Raw genomic sequence first — 27,368 nt, 5'->3', positions numbered from 1 at the left:
TCCCTCCCTCCACTTAGCATCAAAGTTTAAGGTGGCAAATTTCCTTCCTCCCTGCCTTTTTCGGGAGGGGATAAATTATTTTTGTTTACCCATATTCTGAGGATGGAATACTTTGGAGAACTCAGGTGTATAGGAGTGTTTATTATGCACGCCAAAATTGCGCAGGCCCTACATATTGTCTTTTGTCCCTTGCACGTTGAGAAGATATAAAAACCAAGTGCTGGGGTGCCTGGTGTCACCCCTGTTTGTGCTCTCTCTCTCTAAAAACAAAACAAAAACAAACAAAGAAAGAATGCAAAAAACACCAAGTGCCATATCACCTGCATTAAGCAAATACTTTCAGAGCGACGATAGCTTCAGTCTTCTCTGTACCATTTAGATTCCCACTTTCACTTTGTTTTAGGTGCTGATAATTATTTACTTTATTTATGTCCCATTGAGGTTCTTAAGAAGATACTTTTTATGATTTATCTGCCATTGCAAGTCACCGTCTGTTGTAGGGCCAGTCATGGTGTCTGACCCGTGGTCTTTACCTTGCTTTTGCTACTTTCTCCCAAAGGCATGAGGTCTAGAGATTACACTCTTTCCTCCTCTTCTGGTTGTATCCTGTATGCCTGGCAATCTCATCCATATCCATAGATTCCTCTAACATCTATGTTGAAGATTCCCAGATATTTGGCTCCAGCTCAGATCTTTAAACAGAGCTCCAGAATCCTGTCTTCCTCGTGTGTCCAGCACATCTCTATTAGTTCTCTTAATAACACAGCAGAAGTTTTTCTGTTGTTAATGTTTGCTATTTTGTATTTATTTCTTATTTTTCCACAGAAATGGCTTCCCTTTCTGTCTTCTTTATCTTGGTAATCTAACCATTTGTGAAACCCAGAGTCATTGTGGTCCTATTTAATTTTCTGACAGATCTTCCTTGGCTTATGAGGGGATTATGTCCCTATAAACTCATCTTTTTTTTTTTTTTAATTTTTAAAAAATGTTTATTAATTTTTGAGAGAGAGTGTGAGCAGGGGAGGGGCAGAGAGAGAGGGAGACACAGAATCTGAAGCAGGCTCCAGAGCTGTCAGCACAGAGCCCGACATGGCACTCGAACCCACGAACTATGAGATAATGATCTGAGCCAAAATTGGATGCTTTACCGACTGAGCCACCCAGGAGTCCCCCAATAAACTCCTCTTAAGTTGAAAATATCTTAAGTCAAAAATGCATTTAGTATACCTAATCTACTGAACATCATAGCTCAGCCTAGTCTATCTTAATTGTGCTCAGAACACACGTTAGCTTACTGTTGAGCGGAATCATCTAACACAAAACCTAGTTTTGAAGGAAGTGTTGAATATATCAAATAATTTATTGAATACTGTACTGAAAGTGAAAAAAAGAATGGTTATATGGGTACAGAATGGTTGTAAGTGTGTGTATTGTTTACCCTCATGATCAAGTGGCTGACCGGGAGCTGCAGCTCACTACACAGCATCACCAGAGAGGATCATATTGAATACCTCTAGCCACAGAAAAGATCAAAATTTCAAATTCAAAATTTCCATTTCCACTGAATGTATATCGCTTTTGCACCATTGTAAAGTCAACAAATTGGAATTCAAACCATTATAAGTTAGGGACCATCTGTACTTCCCTCAACACCACATTCAATTACTCACTAAGTCTTGTTGATTCTGTCTTCTTATTGGCTCTTCTTTCTTTTTCTTTTGTTTCCATTCCCTTGGCCGCTCCTTGGAAAGCCAGTTATATTCTTGACTGGCTTTCCTCTTCTCATCTAAATTTTCACCATCTCTTCTTTCAATTAGGTGACAGGTGATTATTTCTGAAGGGCAGACCTTCTTTGATTAAAGTCCTTTCCATGGCTCCCAGTTGTTCTCAAAGAAAAGCCCCAGTGTTTTAGAATGGTAGTCAAAATCCTTTTTAATCTGACTTTGACTTGTTCAGTTCCATTTTCTGTTGCCTCAATTGTCAGCTTTAGCAATATTAAGCTATTTGTACACTGCTTCAAATCTACATTTGTTTTTCATACACTTGCATTGTTCTGCATATGTTTCCCATACACCTCTCAGAAATCCTTGACAGGGTTCTCCCTCTCCTCTGTAACACCACTCAACAGTAGGCACTTCTATCGATTCACAGGTTGTGTTTTATTATAATAGGTTTTTTCCTCATCAGAATACAAAGGACTTGGACTATGCATTTTTTTCCCCTTTATATTTCCCGTGTATGTTCTTGACACATAGCTGACACTCAATAAATTTTGAATTTATGAATGAATGAATTTATTGGAAAGTTTGGAGCAGAACCACGTCTCCAGACTTCCTTTTCATTTTGCTTTATGCTGTGTAATCTGAATCAAATTTAATAAAAAAGAATCATTTTATTTTTGTAAAAGTGCTTTTCATGTCCTAATAATTTTAAACTCTTGGAAACTTCTGATCTCACAATATCATAACCTCAGTGCTGGAAGGGAGCCTGGAGGGTATTTAAACCCCCTTCCAAGGAGGTTGTGAGTTTCAGCACAAGTTTTCTAACATGTGTTTTTCCATATTGTATTTGAATAACTTCAGGGATTGTGCAAATGAGGAAACCATGGGGCCGAGTCTTTCCATCTTTGTAGAATTATGACTATATAAAAAGGTCTCCTTTTATACCAAATTTAAATTTCTCCCACTACAAATTTCATACACTGACCTTAGTAAATCCCAAGGGCAAAAGAGGACATATTTAATACCTCTTCCATAAAATAGCCCTTCAAGAATTTGAAGACAACTTATGCTCCCCACCCAAATCTTCTCTGTCTCAGTTTGAAATATATAAAATGCCCTCAGGTGACATTTATAGGTCTCTCATTATGATTTCACCACCACCTCTCTTTTTCTATCTATAAGGAATCTCTATTAAATGGAACTCAAGCTTCTAAGATGTTCTGATTTAAAAGGAATTGAGTTGGACCCTCACATTGCTGTTTCCAAACATCTTGATGAGCCTTATTTTATGTATATTTATCTTTATCGCTATTTTCTTCTTTTGAAACTAATTATCTTTTTGTTTTAAAAAATTAAAACAACACAGAGTCATAAGCATAATATATATGTTCCATAACCCCACCTTTCAGGCATTGCCAGTTCTAGCAGCTTGGTACATAGGTTTTTCACAATCTTTTTAATATTCATATAATATGCATATTATATACATATAATATATTTTCCAAAATATTACAAAATTAGATTATACTAACATTTTATAACTTGCTCTTCTCACTTAACATTATGTTTGAATATTTCTTATGTATTTTGGTTTCTTTTGCATATCAGTACTCATAATACTAGTTGATTCTATGTAAAAGCTGCAAAATACTCTAATCTTTAAATGTATTGCCATTTATTGAACTAATTTATTGATGTTATTTCCAATTACTGGAATCATAAACAATTCAATAAAATTTATTAGGCATTTGCAATACACATAGTGTTATGCCAACCACTGGAGCTAAGAAGATGAATACAATAATCTCTGTCTCCAGGGAGTTCACGATCTAATGCAATAGAGCCATGAATCCATAATCATAATACAAGTGCTTTCTCAAGGATATACACAGACTCACAGAGGAGGCCGGCACTTGGAGTATTCAGGTAGAATTTGTATAGAGAAGGCAATGCTTATGTTTCATATTGAAGTGTAAGTAAGTGGGCATCATAGAGGAAAGGTATTTCTAATTGCTGGGAGCAGCCTATTTAAAGGCATATTGTTATGCACAATTATGATGTATCTAAGGAACTGCAGGAAGTTCAATATATTATACATGGCAGATCCATGTCAGTGATGACTGGTGAAGTAGGTAAGGTTTATCTAATGATGGGCCTGTTGTGCTGCATCACAAACTTTGGATCTTATCCTATTGGTAATATGGAGCCAGATTAGTTCAGTGGAGAGAGCTAGAAAAGGTGCAACATGCAGAGTTCCAGATGAGAATAGTTCGTCTTCAAGCAAAATTCTTTAGCATTGTTTTGCATGATTTGCCCTCCCTGGCCCTAGCAGATGACATTTTCCCCCTGATGCTATCACCTGGGCCTTATCACTGCAGACCCCTCCAGTCCTCCTTCCAATTTCATGAGTTATCCCTGGGATCCAGAGACCATTCTGCCCATGGTCATAGTGCAGGGGTGTTAGAAAAATTAATGCTCTACACCTTCAAGCATTTCCCAACCAAGTACCAATGAGAGATGGTCTATAAATCCCTTTGTTCCCTTGCCCCTGGTTTGGGCCAATTCAGAGGTGCATGTTGAGCACTAACATTGAGAATTAACCCAGTGCTATTAAGCCCCAGTGTCACAGAAGTAACTGGCTTGGTAACACATCCTTTATTGGCTACCTTCCCTTCCCTGTCTCATTTCTCTGCTCTCATACCCAGGACCCCTTTCTAGGATGGCCACCTAAATAAATCACTTTTGCTTGAATTCTGGTCTCAGGGTCTTTTTCTTAGGGCATTGAAACAACGCAATGCTCAACAAAATCTTGGCTCAGATAGTCTAGATTACCTACCCATTCACCAACCTACTTATTTATGTAGAGCAATACCAAGAAAACCTTTTATTTGTTCCAGGCTTGAAAATAAATGCCTATTAAGGCTTTATCTGGGGACAGAAAATGACTGTCCCAGTCCTAGATGGTTTGATTTCAAGGGACAGAGTCTACCCAAAGAAGCTCAAGCAGAGTAAGAGGATCTCAAGAAACCAAGTTTAGCTGGGCTACACTTAAACTGAAACCATGCAACATCTTCACTTGCAGTCTGTTTTACCTTGTGTCTGAGTTGCCTTTCATTTATTTTAGCGATTGGTTCCCTTTACTCTGCTGCAGCTTGACTTCCAAAATGAGAATCTTCGAATTGGCACCCTGTTAATGCCGGTTTATGCATAGTACTTGACTGAAATGGCCCCTATTCTATCAAGCATCCATGATATTATATCTCTAGAGACTAAATCAATCTGTTGGTTCCATTTTAAAAATTAATTTATTTTAACAGTTTATTGACGTCTAGTTGGCATATGATGAACTGCATATATTCAAAAATTGCAATTTGATAAGATTTGATATACTTGTATACCAATAGAACTACCATGATGATCAAGATGATGAACACGGGCTTTACCCTTAAAAGTTTCCTCATATCTCTTTTATAATCTCTTGCTTCCAAACTTCACCTCTCCTAGTCCCTGTACTCAGGCAACACTTGATCTATTCTTATCACATATGAGTTTGTATTTGCTATAATTTTATATAAGTGGAGTTACACAGTATACTTTTCTTTTTGCCCTGGCTTTTCATTTTGTATAATTATTTTGAGATTTACCATATTATTATGTGCATCAATGGTTTATGTATCTTAATTGCTGAGTAATCTTGTATTTTTATAGATATGCCACAATTTTTTATTCCTTCACATTTCAGCAGTTAGACATTTGGATTGTTTCCAGTATTTGGATAATTAAAAGTAATGCTACTACGTACATTCATGTCCAAGTCTTTTTATGGACACACATATATTTTAATTTGACTTGGGTAAATACCAGGAATGGAATGACTAGGTTATATGGTATGTGTATGTTTAAGTTTTTAAGAAACTACTCAAGTGCTTTTTTCAAAGCAGTTCTAGCATTTAACATTCCCACATGCAGTAAATGAGCAGTTCAGTTGTTTTGTGTTGATAACACTTGGTAAGGTCAAGTGTTTTTAATTTTAGCCACTCAGGTATGTGTCATGCTATCTCTGTGTGGTTTTAATTTGTATTTCCCTAATTGCTAATTATGCTGAACAACTGTTCCTGTGCTTATTTGCCATGCATATATCTTCTTTGGAAAGTGTTTGTTCAAGTTTTTCTCTATTTTTTTTTAAGTGGGGGTGCTTGTTTTATTAATATTGAGCTTTTGTACTTTTAGCATTTTTAATATTAAGAAACAATTCATGTAACATAAAACTCACCATATAAAATGTGTAATTCAGGACTGCCTTGGTGGTTCAGTTGGCTAAGTGTCCAACTTTGACTCAGGTCATGATCTTGTAGTCTGTGGTTTGAGCCGTGCGTTGGGTTCTGTGCTGACAGCTCAGAGCCTAGAGCCTGCTTCAGATTCTGTCTTCCTCTCTCTCTGCCCCTCCCCCACTCGTGCTCAGTCTCACTCTCAAAAATAAATAAACATTAAAAAATTAAAATGTGTAATTCAGTGGTTTTTAGAATATTCACAATGTTGTACAACTATTCCCACAGTCTATTTCAGAACACTTCCTTCATCCCATAAAGAATTTCTGTAACTACCAGTCACTCTCCATTTTCTCCTCACCCCATATTCTGGCACTCACTAATTTGCTTCCTATTTCTATGGATTTTCATACTCTAGACATTTTATATCTATGGGATCATATGATATGTGACTTTTTTTGGATTCCTTTCATTTAGCATAATGTTTTCAAAGTTCATTCAAGTCGTAACATGTAACTGTCTTCGCTCCTTTTTTATGGCTGAATAATATTTGAGTTTTATATAGTCTAGATTCACATTCCTTATCAGATTCGTGATTTGAAAAATTTTTATCCCAGTCTGTGGCTTGTCTTTTCCTTCTCATAACCATGTCTCTCAAAGATCAGAAATTCCTAATTATAATCAAGTACAATTTGTCATTTTTTCTTTCGTGGATCATACTTTTGTTAAATTATCTAAGAACTCTATTTCTAAATATGACAGGATCACGAACATTTTCTCCTGTGATTTCTTCTGGAAATTTTATAATTTTAAGTTTTCCCTTTAGATACATGGATCATTTTATGTTAATATTTTCATATAGTATGAGGATAGATTGAAGGCTTGGTTTTATTTTATGCATATGGATATCCATTGTTCCAGTCCCAGATTTTGAAAAGTTTACTCTTTATTGTTATACCTTTGCTCCTTTCTTGAAAATCAATTGACTATATGTGTGTGACTCTATTTCTGGACTCTAAATGTCTTCGTTGATCTACTTGTCTACCTTGACACAAATACTGTGCTGTCTAGATTTTATGGTAGCTTTATCGTGTCTGTGAATCGGGTAGAATAAGTTCCTCAATTCTTTTTTCAAAGGTGTTTTGGCTATACTCTAGACTTTGCATTTCCATATGAATTTCAGAATTAGGCCATTAATTTCTAGAGAAAAGTCTGTTAGAATTCTAATTGACACTGTATTCAATCTATGTATCAGTTTTAGGAGGACTGCCATTTTAAACAAATTGTCTTCTAATTCATGAACATGCGTATCTTTCCGTTTACTTAGGTCTTCTTTTATTTTGTTGTCATGTATTTGGTTCTTATAAAATTCCTTCACCTTTTAGTTAAATATATCCAAAACTAATTCCTATTTCTTGATATTATTGTAAATACTATTTAAAAATTTCAAGTTCTAAGTGGTTATTACTAGTATACAGAAATACAATTTCTTTCTTTTTTTTTTTTTAAGTTTATTTACCTATTTTGAGAGAGACAGAGTGTGAATGGGGGAGGGACAGAGAAAGAGTGAGAATCCTAAGCAGGCTCCCCACTGTCAGCTCAGAGCCCATGAGGGAGTTGAATTCAGGAAACCATGAGATCATCACCTGAACTGAAATCAAGTGTCAGAAGGCTAACCAACTCAGCCATCCAGGTGCCCCTACAATTTCTTTTTATACATTGGTCTTGTATCCTGACAGCTCGCTAAATTCATTTACTATTCTAGTCACTTTTGTGAAGACTGCATCAGACTTTCTACATATACGATCATGTCATATGTGAAGTTTACTTTTGATAGGATTTTAAACTACAAATCCAATTCAGATGGTTTAATAGATTTATTGAACTACTTCCTCATGATTAAGGACTGTTATTTTGTCTTTCAAGGAATCTGTTCATTTCATATGTTGTCAAAAGTATTCGTATAAAGTAGCTCATAATATCCCGTTATTATTATTTAAATACTTGTAGCATTGTAATGATTTGGTTTTATTCCCTTATTGTTTTGTTTTCTATTTTCATTGATTTCTGCTCTTTCATTATTTCCTCTCTTCTGCTCACTTTCAGTTTATTCTTTTTCTAGTGTAAGTTGTGCAGTGAGGACTCTGATTTGAGACCTTTCTTCTCTTCTAATATAAGCATTCATGCTATAAAGTTTTCTCTAATCACTGCTTAAGTTGGAGCCTACAAATTTTGATATGTTGTCTTTTTATTTTCATTCAGTTTAAAATACTTTTTTTAGGGGTGCCTGGGTGGCTCAGTCGGTTAAGCGGCCGACTTCGGCTCAGGTCATGATCTCGCGATCCGTGAGTTCGAGCCCCGCGCCGGGCTCTGTGCTGCCAGCTCAGAGCCTGGAGCCTGTTTCAGATTCTGTGTCTCCCTCTCTCTGACCCTCCCCCATTCATGCTCTGTCTCTGTCTCAAAAATAAATAAACGTTAAGAAAAAATTTAAAATACTTTTTTTATTTCCTTTTAGATTACTTCTTTGGCCCATGGGTTATTTTGAAGTATGTTATTCAGTTTCCAAATATTTAGGGTTTTCCAGATGAATTCGTTATTTATTTCTAATTTTTCATTTTGGTCAGAAAACAGAATCCTGAAAGATTTATTGAGACTTGTTGTATGGAACAGCATATACTCTCTCTTGGTATACGTTCTGTTTTTCTTGAAAAAGAGAAAGGTGTCATGCTCTTGTTAGATGGAGTGTTATAGAAATGTAAATTAGGTCAAGGTGTGGTAGTTTCCAATTTTCGGTTGCTGCTTTTCTTACTCAGGTGGCCCTTATAGAACTCCTGGGATCCCAGGAAATCCAGCCTTCACTGGGAAGAGTGGTCAAGGCAGATGCATCTGTGGTCTCATTGCACCGTTCTCGGAGGCTCTCCTGACACTCGGTGCCCAGAAGCCACAAAGCTCACTCTGTGGGCTCCAACTGCACCCTGTTTGCCTTGGGAAACCACACGCTGCACCTACCTGGACCAGGCCCCTGCCCTTGGATGTCCTCCATGCTGTTCAAAAAGAACATTTCCTAGGTGAAGGGAACAGCTCACACCCACAGGGCTCTGGCAGTTTGTCTGGGTCAGAAATAGCCAGCAATGCTCTGAGGAAAAGGACTACAGGGACTGGAAGCTATGACCTCTGGGGGATGGCCTACTGGGACCAATCTAGACACCTAGACATCTAGAGGAACGACTGGCCCTGAGGATATGGGTGAGTGCCTCTTATTTTATTAATTCTGATAGAGTGCTGTGTGAAATCCTAGACTCTAAAAGTGAATTTGTTTATTTCTCTTTGCACTTCTATCAGTTTTGTCTTCTTATATAGTGATGCTCTTTATTGGAAGCATAAATATTTAGGATTATTACGTGTCTCAAATTGACCTCTTATTGTGAAATGATCCTCTTTAGTCTTGGTAATATTTTATGCTCTACAATCGACTTTGTTGTTAATGTAATAAACTGCTTTTTAAAATTTTGAGTGATGTTAACGTGGTGTTGAGTCAGGATTCCTCACGGGTTCTCCCAGGCTCCCCCCCTCCAAGAAACCAAAGCGGTAAATAACAGAAACCATATATGTATATAGGTTTGTGTGTATTTGTATAATATATATATATATGTATATGTATATATATCTCTATATAAAACCTCTTGTTGGTAACAATACTATATATTTTTTAAAAAGATGAATTATAAGGAATAGTTTCTTACGGTCACACAGGAAGAATTCTTTCTTAGAAAGGGTAAGCTTTTTTGTTGTTGAGAGGCTGATGGGATGAAACCCACCCACGTTAGGGATAGGCTATTTATATTTAATGTCTTTATTGGTACGGTTTGGTTTAAGTTTACATTTTTGCTATTTGTTTTTAATTTGTCTTCTCTTTTTTTCCCCCCTTTTCCTTTGTGCCCCTTTTCTTTTGGATCAGTTAACTATTCTTTCCGATTCCATTCACCACCACCCCCTTTGTTGCCTTATGTTAGGGGTTGTTTTAGGTTTTATAGGACTCCTCTTTAACTCACCGAAGTCTGCCTTCAAGTGATAGCATATCACTTCATGAATAGCGTAAGATCCGTACAATACTATAATTGCATTTTCCCCTTCCAGCCTCCACACTATTATTGTCATACGTTTTGCTTCTACAGATATAATGAAACACAGAGTACATTGGGTTGTTTTATTTAAACAATTATATTTCAAGAAACTAAAATACTTTAGAAACTCTTTTATATTTATCCATGAAGTTACCGTTTCATTTTTTTTGTGTGTGTACCTACACATTTTCTTTCGGTATTTTCCTTCCTACTGAAGGATATCTTAATATTTTTTATAGCATGGATTTGCTGGTAATAAATTAGCTTTAATGTATCTGAAAACTCTATGTCACCTTTGTTTTTGAAAAATACTTTGCCTATAATCAAGTTGACAGTTTTCCTGTTCTTTCAGTACTTCTAAGAGGTGGCTTTACTGTCTTCTGGTTTGGATTATTTCTGATCAAAAGTTTTCTCTCATTCTAATATTTGTTTCTCTATACATACTGTGTTTTTCCCCCCTCTGACGGCTTTTAAATTTTCTTTTTTATCACTGGCTGTAAGTAATTTGATTATGATTTATTGTGGTATAGTTTTCTTGTTTTTGTTTTTTTTTTTGTTTTTTTTTTTGGTTCTTGTTTCATTTGTTTTGTTTTGTTTCTTGTGCCTGAAGCTTGTTGAGCTTCTTAGGTTTGTGAGTTTATACTTTTAATTAAATTTGGAAAATTCATTTGTGTTTTCAACATTTTTTCTCTCCTCTTCCCATTGGGAACTCCCAGTTATACAAATATTAGGACCCTTTATTTTGTCTCCGAGCTCATGTAAGCATTGTTCTTTTCTTTTCCCCCAGGTTTTTGTTTGTGTTCTTCATGTTTAATAATTTTTACTGTTTTAAGTTTCTTAATCTTATATTCTACTATGTCTAATATGCCCTTAACACTGTCCTGGGTATTTTCATCTCTAATATTTTAGTTTTTATTTCTAGAATTTGAACTGGAGATATATAAAATCTTCCACGCCTCTACTTAATATTCTAAATCTTTTCTCTAGCTACTTAAACGCATGAAATACACTTATAGTAATTTTTTATGTCCTTGTTGACTAATTCTATTTGTGGTGTTTCTGGGTCCATTTCAATTGATTCTCCTCAATATGCATAATGGCTTTCTGCTTCTTTGGATAGAAACTTTTAATTATAACATGTCAGATATTCATCGTGAATTTTATCTTGTTGGTTGGTGGATAATTTTGCAGTCCTATGGACATTTCTGAGTTTTTAACTAGGAGATATTTTAGTTACTTGACAACAGTTTGGGGGCCTTTTAAGCTTTGCTAGGCAAGATCATTTGCCAGGGAATTGTGTTGTCGAGGGTAAATTTTCCCCACTATTGAGGCAAAACCATTCTGAGCTCTCCATAAACTTCGATGTCTTATGAATTACGATGTTTTCAGCTCTGGCGGATGGGAGCAGGGACTCTTCAAGAACCTGTGTGAACGGTGAGTATTGTTCCTGTTAATTCTTTCAGGTGTTTCCTTCTCTCGCTTCAGTAGTTTCCTCAAACACGTGTGTTGATAGATAATCTGCAGACTTCTGCAGATCTATGGAGAATCTTTGTGTCACTTTCTCTTTTTGAGTACTCTGGTTTGTAAATGCTAGTTGCTTTGCCTTTCCTAAGCGTCCTAAGCCCCTTTGGAAGTTTGAGGGTGCTCAGCCTGCATTCCTCTCCCCTGCCTGAGTTTAGAAACTCAAAAGGCAGGGGCGCCCAGGTGGCTCAGTTGGTTAAATGTCTGACTCTTGGTTTCAACTCAGATCATGATCTCACAGCTGGTGAGTTCCAGCCCCACATTAGGATCTGGGCTGCTGGCAGAGCCTGCTTGGGATTCTCTTTCCCTCTCTCTGCACCTTCCCTGCTCACTCTGTCTTTGTCTATCTCAAAATAAATAAATAAACTTGAAAAAAAAAAACAAAACCAAAAGGCAGTAATAAGGGTGTGAGTGGAGGGCTCACCTCATTTGTTTCCCATCAATTAGGGATCATTATCTTTTGTTGCCTGATGCCCAGTGTCTTAAACTTTTCTAAAAAATATTTTGCATATGTGCTCGCTTCGGCAGCACATATACTAAAAAATATTTTTGCATATATATATATATATATATATATATATATATATATATAGTTTATTATTTTGTTTAAAGAGAGAGAGAGCATGAGCAGGGAGGGACAGAGAGATAAGGAGACAGAAGATCCAAAGCAGCCTCTGCACTGACAACACAGAGCCCAACGTGGGGTTCAAACTCATGAACTGTGAGATCATGATCTGAGCTGAAATCGGACACTTAACAGACTGAGCTACCCAAGCACCCTGCCCATACTTTTGGTTGTTTCAGGTGGTTGGGTAAATCTGGTCCCCGTTACTTCATTTTATCCAGGTGTGGAATTGGTAGATTTTAACTACAGAACAGCACATTTGGATTCATTCATTGTACACAGCCTGTCCACTTACCACATAGGGTAGTTTGTCCAGAGGTGGCAGGAGCATTGGGCAGAATAGGAACATAAGAGTATGTGTACTCATCTCTTCCGGGATACTCAGCACAATAAATTGATCTGAAAGTGGAAATGATCAATAGGTCTTCTAAAGTGATTGATTAAATATGCTGAAATGAAATACATATTTAGATTACAGTACTGTTACATGAAACATATTTTTTTCCAACGTTTTTTTTTTTTTTTCAACTTATTTTTGGGACAGAGAGAGACAGAGCATGAACGGGGGAGGGGCAGAGAGAGAGGGAGACACAGAATCGGAAACAGGCTCCAGGCTCCGAGCCATCAGCCCAGAGCCTGACGCGGGGCTCGAACTCACGGACCGCGAGATCGTGACCTGGCTGAAGTCGGACGCTTAACCGACTGCGCCACCCAGGCGCCCCTCATGAAACATAATTAAAATAAACGAAAATAGCTAACCTGCTAGCTATATAGATGTAGACAGATTTGGACAACAACAAAGTAAGAGTTCGAAAATATTTCCCAATATCACATCTCAGGAATTGTGAAAATCCTTAGTCTGGAAAGTTTGAGAATTTCATTTGTTCTGGTCTGGGGTGGCTTTTGCTTATTGAATTATGCAATTTGTGCTGATTATTTCTGTATGACTATCACTCAGGATTCTCCGACTACATTGAGCTTCACCAGAACTGTTATACCTTTGCATTGGGAAACTTATTAATGATTCATGGGAATTCCCATGATGTATGTTCTATGTATGCTCTCAGAGTGCAGTTTCCAAATTCTGTCCTAAAATGTAAAGTTTGTTTTTCTCCAACATTCTAAAATCTTCCAGAAATTACTTGAAATCTTGAGAATCACTTTTTCTATTTCTGCAGTCATGCGGTATTACATTCTGACCAATAGTTCTTTTCTGCCAGCATTTTGGGGTGCCTCTAGGTTCCACTCATCAGCCTGTATACCCTCATTATCAAGGTTGAACTCAGTAATACTACCTTTTCTCTACCTGATGGCAATGAACTCTGTGATGTAATTCTTTCTATGTAGTATGTCTTACCTTTTCCCAATAATTTAATGATGTTTGGCCAGGCATCAAATACCCTCAATAGTTAAATGAACTATTCCACCTCATAAAGGTCAGCTTTTACAAGGTTCAGATATACCATGTCCTAAAAGTTCAGGAAGGTTTTACTTAATAATTTAGGTGCATTTGGGGCAAATATGACAAAGAAATGGTGATGTTTTCATATGGTCCTGTTTGAAAAACTCCAAATTTTGTCTTTACTTTTATACATATGTATATTTACATTTATGTTTTTTATGATGAAAATTATACAAGAGAAAATGTAAGACAGGCATGCACTGATAATTCATAGGCTCGTGGTTTAAAACACCTTCTTTTTTTTTTTTAAAGTCAGTGAGTCAGTGATTTATTTCATGTCAGTGTGGTGAAAGAAGGCAAATACAATCTGGCCACCTATTGATGAATATAGTTTTATTTTTCACATTGGATCATTGAACATAATAACAAAATAATTAGATAACCATTCAAGTTAAAGTCAGTTTTACTAAAAATGGATACAGCTCTCACGGTGCATACTATGTGGGAGTTAAGCACATGGGTGAATTGTAGAGTAAGAACTGTTGTGTTCATGTCAGGGATAAAATAGTATATGTGATTGCAAGATACTCAACTGTGAGATGAGTCGACCATAGTTTCCTTGGAAACAGCGATGAATAAAATAACTCCTTACACTAAATTAAACTGAAGTAACAGAGCTAATGAATTATCTTCCACCCGCATTTCTCTCCTTCTTCTAGGTAATTCCAGTATGGTGTCTCCTGAGTTGTCGATCTTCCCTACATATTCTTACAATTCAGAGTGAATGACATGATTTCAAACTGTAGAGTAGCCATCTCTTAATTCTTTGTTATCTTTTGTTGATTTCATAGCTGATTAGTCTCTCCAGTTCGTTATTGTTTTCTTGATATTGTATATATGTAGGTTTTATTGTATTTTAAAAGTATGTCAGTATTAATAAGGCTACAAGAATATTCCTGATGATTGGCTTTCAAATGCCTTTTGCACTTTACATGTTATGCTTGCCATACACAATTAAAGGAAGTGTTAGAAATAAGAAGGATAGGATCCCAAGAATGGCTTGTTAATGACATCTTAGAAAAATTCAAAATAAGCAATTAGAAGACTTATGTTTTAGTCTTGCTTATATCTTTCTTGCTAGTGATCTCTTCCAACTTCAGTTTTGTCATCTGTAAAATTGGAATGGCACAACCTGTTCAATCTACCTCAGTTAGATTGTTGGGTAGAATGAAGCCCTGCATATAACAGTACTTTGAAAGTTGTGCCCAGACACGAAGATAATTATATGGAAAAAGTAACACAGCAAATAGTAATCAGTTCCTGAGTTTTCTATATAAAAGTGAACACAAATGAATTAAAGAATATTTATTCAATGCTTGCTTTGTACACCTTTTAACTCTATGTGAAGTACATAGTATTATTACCCTCATTTTGCAGACAAGGAAACTGAGGCACAGAGAGGTTAGATGACATCTAGAGTTACAGAGCTGTTAGTGGTAATGCTGAGATAAACCCAGGTTTTCTAGCTAGAACTGGATAGCTAATTGGATAGCTATTGGATTACTGATTCAGATTTGGCAACAACGTCAGGCTCAAAAGTTAAAAATGACAGCTTCTGTAGAAGAGAATAGCGTATATATTGGTTAATACTCTGTTAGAATGTTTGCCATTCTCTACTTATTGTGTGTGTCTTCAAATATGACTGTGCCAAAATTTATTCTCTTTTTACCTCCTTTTCCCCTCACATATCCTGAATTGTCAGGATCCAAATAGGAAAAAAAAAAGTTCTATATAGCTAAAACATGGGGGAATTTACAAACACATTATTTGAACAAGAAATAGAAGAGTTAACATGCCAACAGAGAATGGGAAGACATCCCACTGGAAACCATAGGAGGCTCCAGCAATCCCTAGGCTGGAGGGCAAAAGGGAAAAGAAGATGTGAACAGAGCTGGGGGTTCTTCCCAAGCATTAGGAACTGGAAGGAGGTCTATCTAGTGGAGGTTGGATCCACTGAGGAAACTCAGCTGCTGCAGAAGAACCCACTCAGTCAGAAAAGGAGGTTATAAAAACCCCGGCTTTATATGCCCCTTCCTTCCCTCCTGCCTTCTTTCTTTCCAAAATTTTCCATTGGCCAGAGTCTGCTGCAAGCCAGCAGTCTTAGGAATCTGGGAAAGGCAGCCTGCAAGCATCAGCCCACCCCCAAGTAAGAGTTCAGAGCAGGATGAATAAAAAGATGGTCTGAGTATGACACTCTCAGGACAGGCACATTTCTCTTCTATTTCTATTTTCTTAGTTTTCATTTGCCTTGGTAATCCATTTCTACTATGCTGTCTTCATCTGATAATGAGTTATAATGACAGTTTTATATTGTTTTAATGACAGTGCATTGTTGTTGGTGTTGTTGTTTTTTCCTTCTGACGAATGAAGTTAGACTTGGCTGCTGTGAACTCTGAAAAATCTGCTCTTTCTCTGGAATCCTTCAGTCCCAGGGATGAGTATGATCCCTGACACGTAGGAATTATTCATCGAAAAAGTGTAAATTGGGAATGCTTGGGTGGCTCACTTGGTTGAGCATCCGACTTCAGCTCAGGTCATGTTCTCACACTTCATGGGTTCAGGCCCTGCATCGGGCTCTGTGCTGACAGCTCAGAGCCTGGAGCCTGCTTCAGATTCTGCATCTCCCTCTTTTTCTGCCCCTCCCCCACTCATGCACTTGCTCACGCGCTCGCTCTCTCTCTCTCTCTCTTAAAATTAAATAAAAAAACAATTTAGAAAAATTGTAAACTGATCCCAGAGAGGCTCCTTAAAGATTTCATAGGCTACATATAAAGAATATAGTAAACAACTCACTCTTTGGGGTATAAACATAGTTTAGTTTTATTTTTCCAGTAACTGTGACCAACTGTGCCAGTTAATAGAATCCTTTCTCTTCTAAGTGTCTGGCTCCATTTATGGTCTCTGCCTAATTCCAGAATTCTTCCAGGTTATAAAAATTAACCTATTGATTTTGTGCTGATCATCTTCAGCGATCACATGTGCCTTCTACTGTATTAATTATACATGCATACAAATTATATAAAAATGTAATTCCCTCTTTCTGTATGTGTGCGTGTATGTGTGTATTTTGATGTTTGGCTTACTATTTAAAATAAATTGTAGGCATTGTGACATTTCATAAAAAATATGAACTACATCTCTTAAGAATAAGAATACCACATACCATTATAATTCTAAAAAAGAATAATAGTTACTTTTTTGGAAATGTTATGGAAATTGAAATAGTAATGGACATATGGACATTTCAAAAATCCACGATAATGTCTAATATCCAGCTCATATTTAAATTTTCTCAATTAGCCTAACAATTTATTTTGGCTGTGTCCAAAAATTATTTGAATTATTTTTTTTTTTCTGCATGGTTCACTTATTACTTTGATGAAATTTAGAATCATTTGTTTCTGTTTATAGTCAATTTTAAGATCTTTTTATTCTTTTGACTAAGTTGTATTTATTGAATATTTAAAGCATTTACATGGTTATCGAAATACCAAAACATTATCAAAGGATATACCCATAGAAACCTCACTCCCATTCCTGTTCCTTCCATCTTATTTTTACTAACTATCTGCATGTAATCATTTCTTTAATTTCTGGTTTAGCTTTTTGTGTATAATTTTCTCTTTTTTTTAATACCAACAGTAGAACTATATATATATATATATATATATATATATATATATATATATATATATATATATTATTCTGCATCTTGCTTTTTTGACTTGAAAATATAACCTTATTTTTTTCATAGTCCTCATTTTTTAAAAACAAAAAAAAGCGTATTTCCTCACAGTTCTGGAGGGTAGAAGCCTGAAATGAAGGAATCACCACCAGGGCCTTGCTTTCTCTGAAGGATCTAAAGGAGAATCTTTTGCTGCTTCTTAGCTTCTGATGGTTACCAGCCATCAATGGCATTTTTTGCCTTGTGGTTGCATCGTTCCCATCTCTTCCACTGTCCTCACATGGCTTTCTCTCTCTAATGTCTCTGCATCTCTGCCTTCTTTTTAGGAGAGTAGCGCAGCTGGATTTGGGGCCCACCCTCATCCATAATGGCCTTATCTTAAATTCACTAATTACATTTGCAAAAACCTTGTTCACAAATAAGGTCTCATTCTGAGGTTCCAGATAGACATGACACTCTGACACTTTTCAACCCACACGAGTCTACTCTGGCCCACCAGAATTCACGTCCTTGCAAAATACATTCACTTCATTTCATATCTCCAGAGGCCTAATCTATTCTAGCGTGACCCTAACTCTAAAATCCCACCTATAAATTATCAACTCAAAAAAACTCTCTAGATCGCCTATTTTAAACCCTCTAAATCAGGTCTGAGTGAGACTCTGGGTATGGTTCATTGCAATGAGTTGAATGTTTATGTCCACCCAAAATTCATGTTGACATCCTATCTCCCAATGTGATGGTATTAGGAAGTGGAACCTTTGGGGAGTAATTAGACAATGACAGTGGAACCCTTATGAATGGGATTAGTGCCATTATAATAGGGACCTCATAGAGCTACTTCATCCCCTCTGCCATATGAGGATAAAGTGAGAAATTGGCAATCTACAACCTGGAAGAGGGCTCTCATCAGACACCAGATCTACTGGTGCTTTGATTCTGGACCTCTTAGTCTCCAGAACTGTGAGGAATAAATGTATGTTAAGCCACTTAGTCTGTAATATTCTACCATGGTAGCCCAGGCTGACATCCATCATGGGGAAAAATTCCTGTGCATTTGTGGACCTATGAAACCAGAAAATAAGTTATCTGCTTCCAGAGTACAATGGTGAGACAGGCTTAGGATAGACATTCCTATTCTGAAACGGAGAAAAGGAAAGAGTAAAAGGAGTTGTTGGTCTGAAGCAAGTTAGCCACCCAGAAGGACAAATTCCATTTGATTTTAGGTCCTGAGAGTAATGCTCAGTGCCTTGATGTTCTCTTCTCTGAGCCCACAAGGTTGCACCCCCTCACCCCCACCCCCATCCTGTGGTTCCAGCTCCACTCTCTCTGGCCTCTGCATCTATGACTCCACTCTTGGAGTCCTTGTTCCTTCATTTTGCCCAATCTCTGTCCCTTCACTCCTTTCATTGTGCAGATGAAGTATACTTTATTTAATCAATCTCCTATGGATGGACATTTGGATTTCTTCCAATATTTTGCTATTACAAATAATGCCAGAGTAACCTCATATATAAGTTGTTTAATATTTATGGAGGTGTATTTTTAGGGTAATCTCCCAGAAGTATCAGCTGAGTGTAGGGTTAAATGCATGTATAGAAATTTTAGATATTGCCAAATTTTCTTCTATAGAAACTGGCACCATTCTGCCAGCAGTATATAAAAGGGCTCCTTTTCCTACATTCTTACTAATAAGTGTATTGTTTAGCTTTGGTATTTTTGTCAATCTGATGGGTGTAAATCAAATTCTAATTTTATGACAAAGGCCCATTTTTTCAATTTACCTTTTTTTCCCCCTTAAGAGCTCTTTATATATTAGAGATTAACCTTTTTACCAATGTTAGTAATATTGAATTTAATATTTCCATTTTATCTTCAATCTCCCATGCTCTCACCCACGCCAAAAGGGTTACACCAGAGGTTCCTGTGGCTTGTGATAAGATGGAAGGCATGTTATGCTCCCTCACACTCAACCTCCTTCACTTCCTCCTCTGAAGGCAGGGTGGGAAGCAGTGAGAAGAAAACAAATGTTACTGCACTCTGTAATTACTCCTGATAATATGGCTTCCCCCTTCCATTTTGCTTGTTACATATTTTCAATCTGAGAGTGACTAATAGCTCTTTGGTTCTGTGAAACCAACATCCAAATGCTAGCTTTTATTGGGGCACATTGTGGTTTCTTCCAAAGACCCTATGAAGGCCTCTTCGAGGAAAACCCCTGCCTCTGGAGTAGGATATGAGGGTCTGGCTCACCAAGTTTCCAAATGGAAACTTTTCCAGTTTCCTTTCCTCTCCATGTATTGGATGTTTTCCTTTACAGGGTCTTGCTCATGGGATCTTTTTTCTGGTGGTCAGCCCTCCTGGGCTAGTTACTGGCAGCATGATTTAGCTTTGGCCACTTTTCACATAACTCATGGATATTCATGTTCTTACCAAACAACGTGGTTGAAATGCAGGCTGATGTCTACCCCTTCCTAGGTCCTGAGTCCTTATTCTCCCAGCTATAGCTTCTCCCTCCTGCTTCTACCCCCAAGTATCAGCAATATCAGGTCTGTTAGTTTAGATGCTTGTAAGTTTTAAACCAAAGATGGTGTCTATTTTATGAATTTCTGATAGGAGGCCAGATGGTCTAGTCTCCAGTCCTGTAGGAATGGGATATATAACCCAAGTCTGAAGTTATCTCTTCTCCCCATGTTAGTCATTAAGAAGAAAAAGTTGATTCTCTTCAAAGTTTACTACTCTTTTGCTCTCCAAAGGACTAGAAGGATGGGGTATAGTGTCTTTATGTAAGCCCTGACCAGAAGTGGCTGACCACAATAGGTGGAGGGTCTTTAAATTTAGAATATGTGTCCAAAGCATGTTTTTTCCCTCAGTAGTAGACTTTAATAGTCTATTCTAGAAAATCAAGAAACATCTAACTTGACTTTTTACAGGATTGAATGAATTGCACATGATTGAATTTCTGGTATTTATAAACCAGAAGAGAGATTCCCTAAAATGATGATATAAAATCTTACCACTATTTAAAGATTTAGGGAACTCCATAATGTCCTAACATTCCATGAATTAATTTCCTAAATTCTTTGTATATGAGGATGTGATAGAAATCAATGAGCCAGACAGTTATTGAGTTCTTCAGGGTTTTTATTTGAAATCTACAAATTAGATATGGTCAGGTGGCCCAGTTGGTTAAGCTTCTGACTTCAGCTCAGGTCATGATCTCCCCGCTTCGTGACTTTGAATACTACATCGGGCTCTATGCTGACAGCTCAGAGCCTAGAGCCTGCTTCGGATTCTGTGTCTCCTTCTCTCTCTGCCTCTCCCCTGATCATGCTCTCTCTTTCTTTATCTCTCTCTCTCTCTCAAAAATAAATAAACATTAAAAATTTTAAAACATGGAATCTATAATTTATAATTAAAGTTAGATTGGAATATACACAATACACTATATACCTCACTTTTATTTTTCTTCACTAGTGTCCTGTTGAAATAACCAATCATTATTAGTACATATTTCTAAATAATGTTCTTGATAAACCCATAATTTGATGTTACTAACTGTATCTGTTAAACCTTATAGGTGTAGATATAATTTTATATTATACTTGAAGATTCTCCTGCCAGAGGGAAATAAAATAGGATTGTATTGAAGTCTTCAATTTATTTTAAGCATTGTTACTACAGACGAAAGAGAAGAAAATAGCTGTTTAAATGATCATGTCAAAAATGGCTGCATATTGACAGCAATAGGATTTTATTTGTGATTCTTTGTTCGTGAATGAAACATTGACTCCACAACAGACAGGAGACAAAAGAGGTCACACATGGTTTAATATATTTTTTCTACCTCACATGTAATATCATATTCACATTTTGGTTAGAGCAAACTCATTCTTCCTTAGCTAGTTAAAAGCTTGTGTGCTAGCCTGCTTAAAAGCTGAAGGCAACTCCCAGTGCCCCTGTGGCTAAGGCTTATGGTACTAACCTTGTGGTTGTATATAAATGCATCAGCAAGACATACTGGTTGCTTGATTCTCTCTGCAGTCTGTCTCTGTCTTCAATGCCAAACTACTCCAGTGCTTCCTTAGAAAGTTGCCTTTTTTCCCTTGAATTCCCACCCAGAACACTTTGAAAGACCATCCAGTACAGACTTTGATAGTGACACATGACTGAAAAAGAAATTGAGTACGTGATCCACACATGGATGGGGGTTGATGCACTCTGGAGAGATCCTTGAAATTTGAAGAGAGGAGACAGAGTGATAGGTCCTTGAAGTTTGAAGAGTGGGGATAAGACCTTTTAGAAAACCCACCAAAGAGAATGAACAATGGCTGATATCAAGTTCAAAGGAGTCAAAATATTTGCTCATTAATGAAGTGCCTGGGTGGCTCAGTTGGTTAAGCATCTGACTTTGGCTCAGGTCATGATCTTGCACTCCATGAGTTTGAGCCCCATGTCAGGCTCTGTGCTGGTAGCTCAGAGCTTGGAGCCTGCTTCAGATTCTATGTCTACCCCTCTTTCTGTCCCTCCCCAACTTGTGCTCTGTCTCTCAAAAATAAACAAGCATGAAAAACATTTAAAAAATATTTGCTCATTAAATATTTTCTAATTCAGCCTTTAGGTTTATCTTGGGAAGCCTATTTACATTTCAAGAATTTAGATTACTTGAGAGTTTAAGGATGTAATATTTTTTTTCTAAAATGTTCACAATTGTTTTTGTGATTAATTCCTTTATGACATTTCAAAAAGTGCAAAAAAGAACCATCATTTTTAGTAAAATTACTTTAGGATAAATCTAAGTATCCCTTAGCATAGTTATAGGGCTTTGTGAAGTTCTTACCCCATTTTCCTACTACTTTTGAGCCATTTTACACTGTATACATCTATCTGATTTAAGTCTATCTCCCTCTGTCCCCCCCTACTGACTGATCTACTTGTCATATAGAAACTTAGAAAAATACCAAGCATATCGTTGGTAAAGCTGGATGGTAGAATGAGCTTGAATTTGAGGGCGAATGAGTTCCTATTTGACCTTCTTGTGATTTGAACTTACTCATTCAATAAGTAGGGTAACTGGACAACTATCAGCTTCTTCTTCAGGGGAAGAGACTGTCCTGAGGGCTTACCACAATGCAGAAGGGAACCAGGAGTGGGTAGTTCCAATAACAGAGCATCAGTGAGGAAGAGAACCATAGCATCTGCAAAAAGATGCCTGTAATTCAACAATATGCCCTCCCCAGTGGAAGACAGCATCCCAGTCCCACTGTGGCACAGTGAGAATTAAAAAAAAAAATTTTGTTTTCCTTCTTTGTTGTAAATTTTTCTCTGGCAAGGTTCCCAGCCGGAGGTGATGTGTGCCAGCCTATCCCTTGCCTCTAGGTGTGGTCATAGGACTGTATTTTGCCAATGCAATATTGGTGGAAAGGATATATGCCAATTTTGGACCATGTTTTACCTTCTTCACCTTTTTTCACTTGCAGGACTCTAACAAGTGGTAGAACCACACAAGGAAGGAACGTAGGTCCTTAAATCAATACATGAAAAATAGTTGCCTTCCAGCCAGGACCAAGGACACTGAACTGTTATGTGAGTGCAATAGAAATTTCTATTGTGCTAAGCCACTGAAAGTTGAAGGCTTCTTTGTTATGGTAGCTATCATTACCTTCATTTATACAGTCATGACTGTCCTAGGATAGGAGGAGGAAGAGGTACCAAAAGGATAGAGTTCTTTTGTAATACCTCTAACAAGCTAGAAGTTCTTATTAGAGAGGCTGAAGCAGAAATTAGAGGGGAGGGAACAATATAACTCCACTAATAGTAAGTTTCCAAATGCCAAAGGGACTTACTTTATCAGTTAAAGTTTAGCCCCTTGGTTGCCAGGAAGACAAATAAGCAGGTTGCCACATAAATCATCTTGGTAGTTGTCTCTACGGAGTAGTTTAAGGGAGTTTTAGCAGCTCTAAGAGTACTGTAAAGGCTTCTCAGTATAAAGCAATAGAATGAGGTGAAAAATAAATCTTCCCAGGGGTTGATTAAGCTACTTGAGTACTAGGCTGTAGCTGTTATCACTTGTTTTTAAAAACTGGTAAAGCACATATTACATATAGACCTATGAAGCAAAGGCTTTGAAGTAGGAAACATTAGAATTGGTGTTTTTTTTTTTTCCCCTGATATGATTTAGATACTAGTAATCCTTTTAGATTCCTTGCTTTTCTGATTTCATAATGAAATGCTTGAAACAGTATCGTACTTGTCCTAAATATTATGAAAATGTAAACTTTTCAGATAAGGTGAGATGATCGGGTCAGAGGACTTTAGCTCCTGAGTTGTGCGACAGTTTCAGGAAAGACCAAAAAGAAATTGGAGAGCATTTATCTTCAGCCTACTTTCAAGTCATACTAATTTATTCATTCATTTGTTGATTAAGAAATATAGGGTAAATATCTACTGTGCCAAGGCCCTCTTCTAGGCACTGAGGTTACAGAGGAAAGAAGACAAAGGTCTCTGCTACAACAGATGTACATTCTAGTGGGGAATAAAAGGAAATATATAAAGTCCAGCATATACCAGAAAGTTATTAATAACAGGGAATCAAAGCAAGGCCTTCCCTTTTTATTTTTTTTTTTTTATTTTTTTTATTTTTTTTTATTTTTTAAAAATTTTTAACGTTTATTGATTTTTTTTTTTTAGTGTTTTTTTTTTTATTTTTTTTTATTTTATTTTTTTATTTTTTTTATTTTTTAATATATGAAATTTACTGTCAAATTGGTTTCCATACAACACCCAGTGCTCATCCCAAAAAGTGCCCTCCTCAATACCCATCACCCACCCTGCCCTCCCTCCCACCCTGCCCTCCCTCCCACCCCCCATCAACCCTCAGTTTGTTCTCAGTTTTTAACAGTCTCTAATGCTTTGGCTCTCTCCCACTCTAACCTCTTTTTTTTTTTTTTTTTCCTTCCCCTCCCCCATGGGTTTCTGTTATGTTTCTCAGGATCCACATAAGAGTGAAACCATATGGTATCTGTCTTTCTCTGTATGGCTTATTTCACTTAGCATCACACTCTCCAGTTGCATCCATGTTGCTACAAAAGGCCATATTTCATTTTTTCTCATTGCCACGTAGTATTCCATTGTGTATATAAACCACAATTTCTTTATCCATTCATCAGTTGATGGACATTTAGGCTCTTTCCATAATTTGGCTATTGTTGAGAGTGCCGCTATAAACATTGGGGTACAGGTGCCCCTATGCATCAGTACTCCTGTATCCCTTGGATAAATTCCTAGCAGTGCTATTGCTGGGTCATAGGGTAGGTCTATTTTTAATTTTCTGAGGAACCTCCACACTGCTTTCCAGAGCGGCTGCACCAATTTGCATTCCCACCAACAGTGCAAGAGGGTTCCTGTTTCTCCACATCCTCTCCAGCATCTATAGTCTCCTGATTTCTTCATTTTGGCCACTCTGACTGGCGTGAGGTGGTATCTGAGTGTGGTTTTGATTTGTATTTCCCTGATAAGGAGCGACGTTGAACATCTTTTCATGTGCCTGTTGAAGGCCTTCCCTTTTTATAAATTTGAAGACTATTGTGATTTGTGTCACAGAGGCAACTTTTCTGTTTAAAAATGCAAACTCCTAGAGATTGCAATAATGCCGGGAAGCCTGCTTTAATGCCAGAACTGTTAAGTGTCTTTTGTGGCCATCTAATACGGAGAGGAAATTAGAGCTGGTACATTTTCTTTCTTTTTTTCTTTTATTTTTTTTTTAAATGGGCTCTGAATTTCTTGTTTGAAGAAGCACTTATCTAGCAATAGCAAATGACTTCTTTATCATGTAGTCTTTTGAAATGTAAATGCAAAAAATGAAGGTCTCTCTGCTAAGAAGTCCAGGGATGACTCATTTACATTCTCTTGAATCACTTTTATACCTAAAGAGGTTCCAGTATAGTTGTCTAACATCCATCACTAACAAAGAAGAGTGACAATTTTCAGGTTCGATTTGCTGCTTTCTAGCTGTGTGACCTTGGGAAAGTTACTGAAACTCTCTGAGTCATTTCCTTATCTGAAATATAGAAAGAATAATGCCTAGCTCATTGGGTTATTGTGAGGATTAAATGAAATTATATAAGCAAATTTCTTGGCTTAACATTCCCTCAGGAAATGGTAGCTTCTACCATTAATACTACTAATTTTATCACCAAACTTACTTCACATTTTAAAAGCAAGGTGAGTCATGCATGAAGTCCTCTCGATTCTTCATTTTTTTAGATAACAAATCAATGTCCCTGTTACTGATTCAAGGTCTAATGTTGAGTGAATAAAAACAAATTTTCACCAAGTGACAAGTCAGTGAACTGGTTGGTTTGACCCAGAGTTCATGAATGTCTCTGAATGTCTCACTAAACCTCCATTTGCCGAAGAAAAGCATAGTCTTCACTAAGTTCTACTGTGCTTGAGACTTCAAATGAAGAGTCTCTGTGCAAGACGAGCAAACTGGCAATATTACAATTCACTTGGAACCATTTGGTTGGTGTGTGTGTGTGTGTGTGTATCTGTATCTATATCTGTATCTATATATCTATATCTATACCCACACATGCACACATATATATAAAGATATATATATATATATATATATATATATATATATATACACACATATATATATGATATAGATAGATGGTGGATTCTGAATTTCTTTCATATATGACATGAACTGGTTGCTATTCTAGAACCTGTAATTGGACCAAATGCCCATGGTCTGGCTATCAGTGATACAGATACTTCCAAGAAATTATACCACGTCCACCTAATCTTTTAAACAACAACAAAAAAACAAGACAACACAAAACAACAAAACAAAAACAATAAAAAAATCCAAAATAATAATAAATCCCTACCAAATGTGATGGTATTGCCTGCATTGTCTATCACTCTCATTCTTTGTGGATGTTCTGATTTAATAGCAAGCAGTATGTTCCCTTTTTTAATATAATAAGAAATGTGCCAAAAACTTTTGTAACTTTTTGCTTCTGTGGGTCAGGGATTGTCTTCTTTCCCTCACCCCCTTTCTTTTCCGGTGTCTCCCAGAAGACTCAAGAGAGCTTATCAACTATAGACGCATTGCATGTGGAAGCTAGAAAGGGTTTTAGAAATCTTATGTCCTAATTTTCTTGTTTTAAAAATAAGGAATATGAGGTTCAGAGAAGTAAAAAGACTTGCTTAAATTCATAAGGCGTATGGCAAAGTGCCATGCTGTTCAGATGGATTGCAAAGTCTTCGAGAAAGTGTATTGCATCATATACTCTGTCATCGTAGCTCATGATAGTTTTAATAGCTAACCTTTATTGATTGTTCATTATTTTCTAGGTATTTTGCCAGATGCATTATGGGAATTGTCCTATTTACAGCTTCCAAATATCCTTGTCTCTCTTATTCACTGTAGTATCGCCAGCACTTAGAAGAGTCCCTAAAATAATAAGTGTTCAATAAACATTTGTTGAAAAAATTAAATGAGTAAACAACCTTAAGAATGAGGGACTATCTGGGCACCTGGGTGGCTCAGTCAATTAAGCATCCAATTTTTTCTCTTGGCTCAGGTCACGATCTCACTGTTCATGAGATTGAGCCCCGCATCAGGCTCTGCACTGTCAGCATGGAGAATCCCTGCTTGGGATTCTCTTTTCCCCTTCTGTCTCTACCCCTCCCCCTCTCACGCCCTTGTGTCTCTCTCAAAATAAATAAATGAACTTAAAATGAAGGGCTATCATACCCCCATTTTACAGATGATGACACAGAGGCTTAAAAACAATGAGTGATCATACAGGTAATGATTGACACTGTGGAATTACCTCAAATGTGAGTGACTCCAGAATCCTAGTTTGGATCGCTTTGAAGGACTACCTCTGGTTTGTGGCCTAGCTGGAGCTAGAACCTACAGATAATATGCATTGTGGACATTTCCA

Source organism: Panthera onca, chromosome C2, assembly GCF_046562875.1.
Source record: "Panthera onca isolate mPanOnc1 chromosome C2, mPanOnc1 haplotype 2, whole genome shotgun sequence".
Lineage (NCBI taxonomy): Eukaryota > Metazoa > Chordata > Mammalia > Carnivora > Felidae > Panthera > Panthera onca.
This window is presented reverse-complemented; position numbering follows the sequence as displayed.